This window comes from Lathyrus oleraceus, chromosome 2 (genome assembly GCF_024323335.1).
Source record: "Lathyrus oleraceus cultivar Zhongwan6 chromosome 2, CAAS_Psat_ZW6_1.0, whole genome shotgun sequence".
Lineage (NCBI taxonomy): Eukaryota > Viridiplantae > Streptophyta > Magnoliopsida > Fabales > Fabaceae > Lathyrus > Lathyrus oleraceus.
In genome coordinates, this window is record NC_066580.1 from 287,604,875 (window position 1) to 287,618,685 (window position 13,811).

General features: G+C 37.4%; 1 non-coding gene across 1 annotated transcript; it reads right to left on the reverse strand.

The window, feature by feature from the left end:
- Positions 1–11,184: 11,184 nt before the first annotated feature.
- LOC127124678 (small nucleolar RNA R71) lies at positions 11,185–11,291 on the reverse strand. Its single transcript, XR_007804140.1, has one exon. It is a non-coding gene; the product is annotated as a small nucleolar RNA R71 (small nucleolar RNA).
- Positions 11,292–13,811: the final 2,520 nt, after the last annotated feature.

The window sequence follows — 13,811 nt, forward strand, 5'->3', positions numbered from 1 at the left end:
TTAGCATTTGGGATCACACCTTGGCATCCTCCTTACCCCTCATCCATTGGGTTTGCATTGGGAAAGATCACCAAGCACATTTGATTGTATCATACTTCATTTTTCTTTGATTACTAGCCAAAATACCAAAAATATGTCAATATATAGTTTGTTGCTTTAATAGGTAGTGTACATGCTCACCTATGCTCTATCAAGATCATATATAGGTTTTGAGACCCTCAATACAAGGACCTCAATAAATAATTGGTTTACATTGGTTCTAAGTATCATATACGGATCCCCATGATCTTCACATGATATTTTGATCAAGAAATCATCAAGAGTTTGAAGTTTGTTTGCCTTGGAAACCCTAATTCATCTGGGTATCTTGAATGACTTCTTCAACAACTTTCCTCAACAATTGATCATAAATTTCAATGGATACTTCACCTTACATCATCATATGCATATATGATCCTCCATGAGTCCCAAAAGTCAAGAAAATGTCAAGCTAGCAAGATGGTTCATGGTGGTTGACCAGAGGAAGTCAACTGGTCAAAATTGGGGTTCCCTAGACCCTATCTCCTACAATTTTTGTCATATGAAAATGATTCCAAGAGAAAAGTTACTCTAAATGTCATTCCAAACAACTTTTAATGTTGAAGTCAAGAGTTTTGCTTGTAAAGTCATTTTTTATGGTGAAAGATTATAGGTCATTTTGTCTGAACCCTAGTTAGGAGGTCAACTTCCCAGACCATAACTTGCTCAATTTTTATGAGATGAAATCCATTCAAATTTCATGATCATTTTCAATATATCTACTTAAACTTTGATGTTTTTAGGAAGTGCAAATTCAACTTGCAAATGCATGTTCCAAGAGGAAACATTATAGGTCATTTTGGACCAATACCATTGAACAAGTGATTTTCCCCAACTTCTAAAATGCATAACTCCTTCATGCCAAATCCAAATAAGGTCAAAATTGTGAGAAAATTAAAGAGATTTGAAATATATACAACTTTGATGAAGGAACATTTCTCATTTGAAGTCCATAGAAAAAGTTATTCAAGGTGGTAGAAGTGAACATTTGACTTGGGACTTAGAAAATTTTCAAAAATGTTTGATTTCCCAAAGTTCCACCTTAAAATTCGTCTTGATCAAAGCTTCAAATTAAAAAGTGTTCAACATAAAATTTGTTCCCCGTGACCTCACCTTTCCAACAAGTCCAAAATCATCTCATTTGGACAAAGTATGAAGTACTTGCGCATGGGTGTAAGTTGAAGCACCATTGTGATAATTTCAAGTTCCAATTTCCACACACACTTACATGAGCTTCTAACATGATTTCAGCATATTGTACATTGGACTTTGGATCAGATGGCATCATTTCATGGGCCTCATGCACGCCCATGCATCCATGCAAGGGAGAATTTGAAAATTTTCCAAGTTTGGAAGTGTGCAAATATCATTCACATTGGCTATAAATATGACCCTTGATGATCAGAAATGAGATCCTTCTTGCCCAAGCTTCGACCCCCTTCTTCCCCAAACACCATTGAAAGGATAATCTTGAAGGTTTCTTGAGAAACCGAGTTTCAATTCTCCTTCTGTTTTAGGATTGAAACTCCAAGAGTCCAAGCTTTCTAACCATTCAAATCATCTTCTACAAGCTTCTAGAGTCAAGCCAAACCAAATTGGAAGCAATATCAAGCTAATCTGAAGCTCCTCGAAGGTGAGATTTCAAAAACTTTTCTTCTTCGATTCTCCCTCATTTCTCATCCATTTTGACTGATTGTTGGTTTGCTTCAGTCCTACCAATGTAGGCAACTAGATTGAGTTGCTTTGAGGTTAAATCGAAGCAACTCAGATCATGATCCTCAAAATTCAAATCCTTGTATCTCTTTATATACTTGGAATTGGACAAAATTGAGGATAGATTCGTGCTCCTGAGCATTTTTCTTTCAAAATAGTAAACTTATTTTCCATTTTCCTTTGAGTTGACCTTGGACCAGTTCGGTGGTCCTCACCGGAGAAGATGACCGGAGCCAGGGCTCGGTGGTGTGTTGGCAAAGTTTCAACCATCTGATCTGGTCCACAACTTCTAATCTCATCCATCCAAAGTAATTACCACGCGTGTTGGACAGTTGACTCGTGTACACATGGAGCACACATTTTCATCCATCTGATCTGCCACTTCAATTAATGAGGTAGATCGGTTGGCTCTCATTTTTTTGAATTTCTAATAATTTCATTTAATTGCTTATTTTTAATTAATTGATATTAATTTCATTATTGATCCAAAAAATATGGGACTTTCACCAAAAAAATTCAAATATTTTCCTCTTTCATTTTCAGAATTAAAATTATTTTTTTGGATTAATATTAATATTTTTCATGATTTAATTGTTTTTGTGAATATTTTTAATTGTTTAAAAATACTTTTCACTTTTCAAAAATAATGAAATTTTTTCTCCAAGGTCCTTTGACCTTGTTTGACCTATGATAAATCTCTTGGCCATTTATTTGGTATTTTGAAGAGGTTTTAGGTTTTTGATCAAACATAATTTAATTTAAATACATTTTAATTTGATTGTTAATTGATTAATTGTGAATAAATTATGTTGAGCCATTTTTATTCACTTGTGAAGTTTGACTATGTGTTTGGGCCTTGGTCAAGGTTGATTTGACTTTTGTTGGATTAATATTATTGGATTTAGGGGATTGATGAAATGCACATTTCATCTCCTAAAATGAATGAATGATTTTAATTTGATAAAATTCCTCCCATGATCAATTTGTGTTTGTCTCATTTCTCCTCCCTCTTCATCTTCAATCCTATTCTATCCTGTCCCTTCCATTGGCCAATGATATCTCAATATCCTAAGGCTAATTGGTTCATCAATAACTTATGTTAGATGAACCAATACAAGTATAGGTGAGATTAGGTTTATCCTTTGATAATTTTCTTTTTAAGTGTGGTATGTTTTAGGAGTATGGTTCATTATACCATATCTCTAACATGCATTAACACTAAAATTTCTATTGCCCGACCTCAAATAGTTGTGACTTCTACATAAGTCCAATTACGATTACTTAACATAACGCTAAATTTTGACCCAAAGGCATAGCATTCTAGTAAGTGAGATTGTAAGTCTCCCCCTTTCATGGTATTGTGTGGAAACTTGGCATTTTTTCCTTCCTTTGGAAGATGTCTTGGAAGATGTCATGGTATTGTGTTCTCCAAAGAATGACTTAAACAATTGAAAAGCAAAACTCCGCTAACATCTAATCAACTAACATTTGACTAACTTTTATTCTTGTTACTTTTAATTTCAAGTCATTTACTTTATGTCATTTAAATTCAAGTCATTTACCATTTCATTTGCCATTGACATATCATTTAACTTGTTTATGTTTATGCCATTTTCACTTTGCTCACTTGAGCCATATATTGTGATTGTATATATTTGTTTGTGTATCTTGTTTTTGTTGGTGGTCTTAGGACCTTAAAATACCTAATTAAGAACAAAATCTCTAAAAAATGTGTGTGCGGATTGTTGGATTTGATCTAAGCTTTGGACTTAGAATTAGGCAACATTCCCTATGCAAAAGGACTTGGCCAATGCCAACATTTTTGAAACCAAGTTCTTGTGATTTGAATTCTCATCTGATGCAAGTGTTGAGATCCACACGAGTTCATCTGCTACATGGTCTTAATGCAAATGTTACTTTTAACCTGTGTCTAATGCCTTATTCTGAGCCATTCAAGGAGTATGCCATCTGATACATGGGGAAGATTATGAAGAAGACTTTGAAGTTTCTAGCTTGGATATGGTTATCTTGATTTGATGCCTTACTCTTCATCTTGCTTGTTTATTGGTATTTGCTTGATTCTAAAGTCCAAAGGAAAAGTGGGTTTCTATATGACATTCTTGTCTATTGAATTGTATCCCATTGGTCATATATTTTCAACCCTTAACTTTTAAATTTTTGCTTAGGATTGGTCTCTTCATATCCTCCCACTTCTTAAATTTCAAATCTCTCCCCCCTTTTTCAAAACCTTATTTGCTTGTGATTTCAAAACTTAGACTCTTTATTGCAAATTTGAAACCTTGGCCTTATGCCATTGCATTTTTTATACTCTTTTCTTAATCAAACTTGTAAATGAACTTAACCATATTGACTTAAAATTCCAAAAGACAAAAAGAACTAACGCCCATTCAAACTCTTTTAGGCCTTTTGTGCCTCTTTTAAACTTAAGTTTTTGTTAAAAGCAATTCACTCACTTTGAAATTGATACCATGAACTACGAGGTTTTGATCCCTCATTTTTATGTTGGTACGTAGGCACAAGTCTGAAGGTCTTGTCAAACACAAAAATATAATCAATGAATTCTTCTCTCATCCCCACACTCTATTTATTGCAAACATCTTTTTATACCAAAACACATACACACATAAAAAAGGGCTCCCTGGGAGTGCCTAGGACACTTTGGGTGCTAACACTTTCCCTCTGTGTAACCAACCCCCTTACCTTTAATCTCTGGCATTTTATTAGTTTTGATATGAAAACTTCTTATCTTTGGGTTTTATTCGTACTTTTCCCTTTTTCCTTTGGAAATAATAAAAGCACGATGGCGACTCTGGTTTTATTAATGTTAAGTTTATCAACAACTTAATGATCATGAATTTACCGCTACAGTAGGTCAGGCTAGGACTTGAAAACTACTGGAGACATGAGGGGGATTCCATGAAAATAAACCAATGGAAGGACTCAGTCTAGGTATAAGGGAAAATCTACAGGGGAAACAAGTAAATCAGAATAAACCGAGATACTTGAACCGAGCAGGGAATTGGCGACTTTCACTGAGGAAATACGTACTCAAACTCAATTGGAGAAGAATGAACTTCAACACAGGAGTAATAGAAATACATTATCTATTACCGATTAATGGGTAGGAAGATAACATATTCTGATAGAGAGGCATCCGTTACTAATTAGGGTAAACATATCAAGGATGACCCACTGAGGAAAAAGGAGGTGTATTCGTTACCAGTTACTGGGTAAGAATAGCCTGTTGGGGAAAATATCAAATAGGATTTACAACTACCGGTTACTGGGCAGAAGACCAAAGAAAGAGAATATCCGTCATTGGTTAAAGTGAACATATCAAGGATAGACTCAGGGGAAGAATATCCATCATCGGTTAGGATGAACATATCAAGGATAAACCACCTGGGTAAATGGGAAGAATATCCGTTACCGGTTAGGGTAAACATATTAAGGATAGACTGCCTAAAAAAGTAAGAATTATATCTATCGATTATTGGATAGAATACCAAAGAGAGAATATTCGTCATCGGTTAGGATGAACATATCAAGGATAGACTCAGCAGAGGGAAACAAGATTTACAACTATCTGTTACTGCGCAGAAGACTGCAAAGAGGAGAAAACCTGTCATCGGTTAGGATGAACATACCAAGGTTTAACTCGCTAGGAAATGAAATAGGGATTACAACAACCTTTTAATGGGTAGAAAACCACAAAGGGAGAATATCCGTCATCAGTTAGGATGAACATATCAAGGATTAACTCATTGGGGAAAGAAATAGGGATTACAACTACCTTTTTACTAGGTAGAAAACCACAACGGGAGAATATCCTTCATCGGTTAGGATGAACATATCAAGGATATACTGCCTGGGGGAACATGAAAACGAATCCGTTGTGAAAAATATAGGAAGTAGATTACTCTTACCAGGTATTGGGTAAAAGTAAAGTACTCACAAATCGAAAAGAATATTACCGGTTACTGGGCAATAGACTCTCGTGGAACCAAAAGTATCTATCTAGATAAGAGCTAGAAAGAAACGATCAAACAAAGACTCAACCCGATGAGGATGTAACTCAAGCGGAGTGGTTCTATCCAAATATTTAACTAGGGAGGAAACTGAAATAATAATCATCCACGAGGAAATAAAACAATGAGGAATGAGAAAGGTTAAACTCTTTCTACTTAAGGGGGGTTGACACTCAACAATTGAAGGAGGACGGACACACCAAATTTGCATAGGGAAATAATGTCACCATAGCAGGGGATCAGGAATAAGAAATCAAATGCAATAGCAAATGCATGATGAAATATTTGACATATGAATATGTATGATTATGTTGACAAGACTAACGCAAAGGATACAAATGTCACCGATTTGAATCATCGCTACAAAACTCGGTTGATCTCAACAAGACGGAAACACCAATTGGAGAAAACATGTTGGGGATGGATGCAAATCAATTGGCTCTGAATATCTCAAACCTAGTTGAGGAAAGAGAGAAGATCTGTCGAGGATCTGAACTGTCAACTTTGCGGGGATTTTTAGGTCAACACCATATCAAATGGGAGACAACCTCGTAGGGAACTAAATCAAATACTACTTAGAATCATCGCTGTCGGGAATCAGGAATAAACTCCGCCGGGGGCTTCAGAAGACAAAACTCTGCACAGGATCTGAGCCAAACTGTTGAAGATGTGAGCCAACAAATCAACTATGGCGGTGACCCAAAAACACAGTTGGGGATGCCCGACTACTGTTTGGGAGGAAAAGTTTACCAAACCACCTTCTCGGGAAGACCAACAATGCTTCGCACTTTAGGACTTACCTGTTCTCAGATTGTTATTGATATTCCTTACTGAAATTGATTGCTTTTGAAAGTAATCGCTTTCATATTTTTAAGAAAAAGGATTTTTATTTATTAATTTATTTCCAAATTATCATCATAAAATTCAATTCTATTTAGCTGAAAAATAAATAAGAGTAGAAACCATTGGATAAAAAGCTCAACTTTATTTAATAGAATGGTAGTTTGTAAATGACAAGACTCCATAGATCTTTACAAAAGTTGAAAATGGTAATTTACATGGAAAAAGGCTACATTAAACACAATGATCATTAATCCCTCTACCAACTTCAATATCCGCTTCGCTCTTGGCTTCGATTGAGAATGATGAATCAGAACCAAATGACTTGCTTAAAATTTCTTTCATGACTGGAGATCAACCGAATGCAGTTACTTGCCGTAATCCCTAACTTTTGCATAGATTTCCCCAAGGTGGGGTACTCAATCTATCGGGATGAATTTTCTATTTTATGTCTCTAATTTTTTCCTAGATCGCCCTTTCGGGTTTTCAATCCACCGAGACGCTCATTTTTGCCTAAGTCGCCCTTTTGGGTTTTCAACTTAGCGAGTTGTTCTTTTCTTTTTTAGGCGAAGTATTTCTTGACTGCATCATCATTCACAGGACGAGTGAACTCTTCACCATCCATAGTTGTAAGAATCAAAGCACCGCCTGAAAAGTCTCTCTTAACAACATATGGGCCTTCATAATTAGGAGTCCATTTGCCTCTGGCATCTGGTTGGAAAGATAGAATCTTCTTGAGCACAAGGTCACCTTCTCAAAACACACGAGGCCTGACCTTCTTATCAAAATATTTCTTCATTCTCTATTGGTACAACTGACCATGGCACGTGGCAGACAACCTCTTTTCTTCAATCAAATTCAACTAGTCATATCTGGTTTGAGACCATTCAGCTTCTGTAAACTTGGCTTCCATCAAGACACGCAATGATGGGATCTCAACCTCTACGGGGAGCAAAACTTCCATACCATAAACAAGTGAGAAAGGGGTTGCCCCTGTTGAAGTGCGGACGGATGTACATTACCCATGTAAAGCAAATGGGAGCATTTCATGCCAATCTTTGTATGTCACAACCATCTTATGAATGATCTTCTTGATGTTCTTATTTGCAGCTTCAACAACCCCATTCATCTTAGGTTTGTAGGGAGAAGAATTATGGTGTGCAATCTTGAAGTCTTTACAAAGAGCTTCCACCATATTGTTATTCAAGTTTGATCCATTGTCAGTAATGATCTTACTTGGCGCACCATACCGACGTATAATTTGATTCTTGATAAACCTTAAAACAACTTGCTTGGTTACATTCGCATACGATGCCGCTTCAACCCACTTTATGAAGTAGTCAATAGCCACCAGGATAAAACGATGTCCGTTTGAAGCGTTATGCTCAATCATGCCAATCATATCAATTCCCCACATGGATAAGGGAAATTGAGAGGAAATGACATTCAATAGTGTCAGAGGAACGTGAACTTTATCTGCATAAATTTGACACTTGTGGCATTTCTTCACAAACTTGTAACAATCAGATTCCATTGTCAGCCAATAGTAACCTGCTCTCAACATCATCTTTGCCATAGCATGTCCATTAGAATGAGTACCAAAGGAACCTTCATGGACTTCAGCCATCAATAAGTCTGCTTCATGTCTATCCATGCATCTGAGCAAAACCATATCGAAGTTTCTCTTATAAAGCACATCACCATTCAAGTAGAAGTTGCCAACTAATCTCCTCAAAGTCTTCTTATCTTTAAAAGATGCCCCAGGTGGGTAAATCTGACTTTGGAGAAAACACTTGATATCGAAATACCACGACTTTTCATCTTTGACTTCTTCAATAGCAAACACATGAGTTGGCCTATCAAGACACATCACAGTCAGATTGGGAACTTCATTCCAAAATTTCACCACAATCATTGAAGCCAATGTTGCAAGAGCATCTGCCATCCGGTTTTCATCTCGAGGGATATGATGAAACTCAACCTTTGTAAAGAAAGTTGAAATCTTCCTCGCATAGTCTCTATATGGTATCAAACCAGGTTGATTCGTCCCCCATTCACCCTTGATCTGGTTCACAACTAAAGTTGAATTTCCATAGACGTCAAGATATTTTATTCTGAGATCAATGGCCTCTTCAAGTCCCATGATGCAAGCTTCATACTCAGCCATGTTGTTTGTACACTTGAAAGTCAATCTATATGTAAATGGAAAATGAGTGCCTTGAGAAGTAATGATCACTGCCCCAATGCCATTCCCATAGTGATTAATAACTCCATCAAATACCATGTCCCAACAGGAACCAGGTTCTGGCCCTTCTTAAGGAAATGGTTCATCACAATATTTCATCTTTAAGTACAAGATATCTTCATCAAGAAAATCATACTGCACTGACTGGTAATCCTCAATTGGTTGGTGAGCCAGATGTTCAGCCAAGGCACTACCTTTAATAGCTTTTTGAGATTGGTATTTAATATCATACTTTGATAACAACATCTTCCAACAGGCAATCCTCCCAGTTAAAGCAGGATTCTCAAAAATATACTTGATTGGATCCATTTTGGATATCAACCAAGTAGTATCATTTAACATATATTGGCGCAGACGCTTAGCAACCCAAGCCAATGCGCAACAAGTTTTTTCAAGCATAGAATACCGAGTCTCACAGTCGGTGAATTTCTTACTGAGGTATTAAATTGCGCACTCTTTCTTTCCAGAGTCATCTTGCTGACCAAGAACACAACCCATACTCTCATCGAGCACAATCAAATACATGACCAAAGGTCTTCCTTTAACAGGTGGAGACAGAATCAGAGGCTCAAGAAGATACTCTTTAATACTATCAAAAGCTTTCTGACAATCTTCGGTCCAATTACAGGACTAATCCTTCTCTAGAATCTTGAATCTAGGCGCACATGTGGCAGTCATATGCGATATGAATCTTGAGATATAATTTAAGCGGCCGAGAAAACCTCTAACTTGCTTCTCAGTTTTGGGTACGGGCATCTCTTGTATTGCTTTGAACTTGGCGGGATCAACTTCAATACCCTTCTCACTGACAATAAAGCCCAACAACTTACCAGAACAAACACCAAAAGTACACTTATTGGGATTCAGGCGGAGTTTGTACATCCTCAAACGCTGGAATAACTTCAACAAATGCTTAACATGTTCTTCTTCATCACTTGATTTGGCAATCATATCATCAACATAGACTTCAATCTCTTTATGCATCATATCATGAAAAAGAGTAGTCATAGCTCTCTGGTATGTTTCACTAGCATTCTTTAAACCTAAAGGCATCAATCTATAATAGAATGTTCCCCACGGTGTAATGAATATGGTCTTCTCCATATCTTCGGGTGCCATTTTGATTTGATTATAACTGAAAAATCCGTCCATAAATGAAAAGACTTTGAATTTAGCTGTATTATTACCAACGTATTAATGTGTGGAAGAGGAAAATCATCTTTCAGACTAGCTTTGTTCAAATCTCTATAATCAACACACATGCAGACTTTTCCATCTTTCTTCGGAACAGGCACAATATTGGCCATCCACTGCGGATATTCGGAGGTAACATGGAAACCAACATCAATTTTCTTCTGCACTTCCTATTTGATCTTTATCGCCATATTAGGATGAGTTCTCCTCAACTTCTGCTTGACTAGCGGGCATTCTGACTTCAACGACAATCTATTAGCAATTACTTGGATTATTAATTGATTATGTGAATTACATTCGAGCCTGTCTTTATTAATTGAATTTAATTTAATACTTTACTCTTCATTGCACACTCTAAAAAACCCCTATTTTGATTACCTTAGATAAACACCATAACAATAGATAACGATAGATTGACACTTGGTCTCTGTGGATTCGACAATCTTTTATATTACTCTAACGCGTTCGTATACTTGCAAAAAGCACACATCAAGTTTTTGACGCCGTTGTCGGGGACCAATTTCGTCAAATTTCATACCCTGTTGTTATATCGTTTAGACTTAGGTTATTACCCGTCGGTCAATGCGAAGAACTCGCACCACCGGAAGCCTAGTATATCCTCTATCGAAACCTGAACGTTACGCTCGCACACGTTTATTTTTCCATAGAATTAGGAGAGTTATGGCCGAAGATAAAAACCAAAGACCTCTTAAGGATTTCGCCCAACCATCCAACGAAGAACCTAGTTCTAGTATAGTAAACCCTACCATCCCAGCTAATAATTTCGAATTTAAACCCTCCCTGTTGCAACTAGTGCAACAGAGACAATTCGCATGTTTCGCTACTGAGAACCCAAACCAACATTTAAAAATCTTTCTCCAATTAGCAGACACTTTTAAAACCAATGGAGCTTCTCCTGAGGCAATCCGTTTAAGATTATTCCCTTTTTCCCTCAGAGATAAAGCCCTATCATGGTTAGATTCCCTTCCACCCAATTCCATTATGACTCGGGATAACCTTAGAAGAGTATTCCTTGCTAGATACATTCCCCCAAGTAAGACCGTCGTTCTTCTAAACCACATAACTAGATTTACCCAGAACAAAGGAGAATCGTTGTTCGAAACTTGGGAGAGATATAAAGAGCTGTTAAGAGCATGCCCACATCATGGTTTAGAAAATTCGTTAATCATTCAGACCTTCTATAATGGACTTCACTATAACACTAAGGTGACCATCGACGCTACCGCAGGCGGTGCGCTGATGAAAAAACCTTATCCTGAAGCTAGTGCCCTCATCGAATATATGGCTCAAAACCATCAATCATGGGGAGTTGAACGAGCGACAGTTGAGAAGAAGGAAGCCCAAGGAGGAGTGCATGAATTAAGCTTTATAGACATGATGCAAGCCAAAATGGACGCATTAGCCCTCAAGGTTGAGCATATGTGCATAAACCCGAATACTGCAGCCGCAGTTTCGTCAGATTGTGAGATATGTGGAACCAAAGGACACCAATCTGCATAATGCAGTCTATTAAACGAAACCCACTATGAGCAAGTGAACTACACCCAAGGGAACCCATATTTGAATACCTATAACCCTGGATGGAGGAATCATTCGAACTTCTCCTATAAGAACAATAACCCTATCCAAAATAATGCACCTCCGAGATAACCTGGTTATCAAGCCCCAAGACCAAATCAACCTATGCAACATGTACCACCAAAGTCGAGCCTTGAGAAAATTATGGAAAATTTTAACATTGCTTAAACCCAACAAAACAAAGAGTTCATGAACCAAAACATTCACGTTAACGAACTGATTACCCAGTTAGGAACCAAGGTTGACCAAATAGTTACTCACACCAAGATGCTTGAAACCCAGATCTCTCAGGTAGCTTTAAACCAAGCCCCTCAGACCACACCTGGAGGACAGTTCCCTAGACAATCTCAACAGAATCCGAGAGGACAAGCCAATTCCATTACCCTACAAAGTGGGAACACTTATGATGAGCCACCAAACCCAAGATTGAGAGAACCCAAAACTTCTAAGGAATATACCGAACCCATGGACAAAGTAAAGGAACCAGAGGAACCTGAAAAACAGGAAGGTCAAGAAAAAGGAGAAGAACCTAAAAATAAACCTTACATACCACCCCCGCCATATAAACCGCCTATACCATATCCGCAAAGAGTCAAACAAACCCAGATCAATAACCAATATCAAAGATTTATTAAGGTTATATAAAAACTTCACGTAGAAATCCCTTTCACATAAGCCATCACCCAAATACCTTCTTATGCAAAGTTTCTCAAAGACATCCTTACCAACAAACGTAGACTCGATGATCTGAAGCCCTTGGAATGTAATTCCATTTTCGAGAATAAATTAGCAAAAAAGGATAAAGATCCTGGAAATTTCTCCATTCCTTGTCTTTTCGGAAGTCATGTCATCGAGAAAGATTTTCTAGACTTAGGAGCTAGTGTGAGCTTAATGCCTTTAGCAGTTTGTGAGAGGTTAAACTTAGGAGAATTACAGCCTACTAAGATGTCACTTTAGTTAGCCGATAGATCTGTTAAGTATCCGATATGCATTTTAGGAGATGTCCATGTTAGGATAGGTCAGTTATTTATCCCTACTGATTTTATTGTCATGGACATCAAAGAGGACAATGATATACCAATCCTTCTAGGTAGACCATTCTTATCAACTGCAGGAGCCATAATAGATGTCAAGAGAGGAAAGTTGACCTTTGAGGTAGGTGACGAGAAAATAGAATTTATACTTTCGAAATTTCTTATGGCACCTGTGATGGGAGACGCATGTTATGCCATAGATATCAATGATGAATGCGTTAGGGAATTAGAACAAGAAGAAATCATAAAAACAATTAAGTTACCATCAACCCCCATAATGGAAGCTGGTGACTTTAGAAAACCCTACATCGATGATAACCTTTACGAATGTTTATCCCTTACCCCAGATCCTATGCCATGCCATGAGAAACCAACCTTAGAACTTAAGGAACTGCCTAAGAACCTGAGATATGAGTTCCTTGACGAAGAGATGAACCGTCTAGTTATAGTCAGTGCTACCTTGAGCCAAGAGGAAACAGACCAACTTTTAGATGTTTTACGAAAATATCCCTCAGCCTTAGGATATAATATCTCTGACCTGAAAGGTATAAGCCCATCCTTATGCATGCATCGGATTTCGCTCGAAGAAGATTCAAAACCCTCCAGAGAACATCAGAGAAGAATAAACCCTATAATGAGTGATGTTGTTAAAAAAGAAGTTCTTAAGTTACGTGAGGCAAGTATAATCTACCAGATCTCGGATAGCAAGTGGGTGAGCCCTGTGCATATAGTACCTAAATGGGGAGGCATCACAGTCGTACAAAACGATAAAGGCAAACATGTAGCAAAACGGATGGAAGGAGGATGGCGGATGTGTATAGATTATAGAAAATTAAATAAAGAAACAAGGAAGGATCATTTCCCTTTACCGTTTATAGACCAGATATTGGAGCATCTAGCCAGACACTCTTACTTCTGCTATTTAGATGGATACTCTGGATTCTTCCAAATACCTATCCACCCCGAAGATCAAGAAAAAACTACCTTTACATGCCCTTATGGAACTTTTGCCTACAAACGAATGCCATTCGGCCTCTGTAATGCCCCAGCTACTTTCTA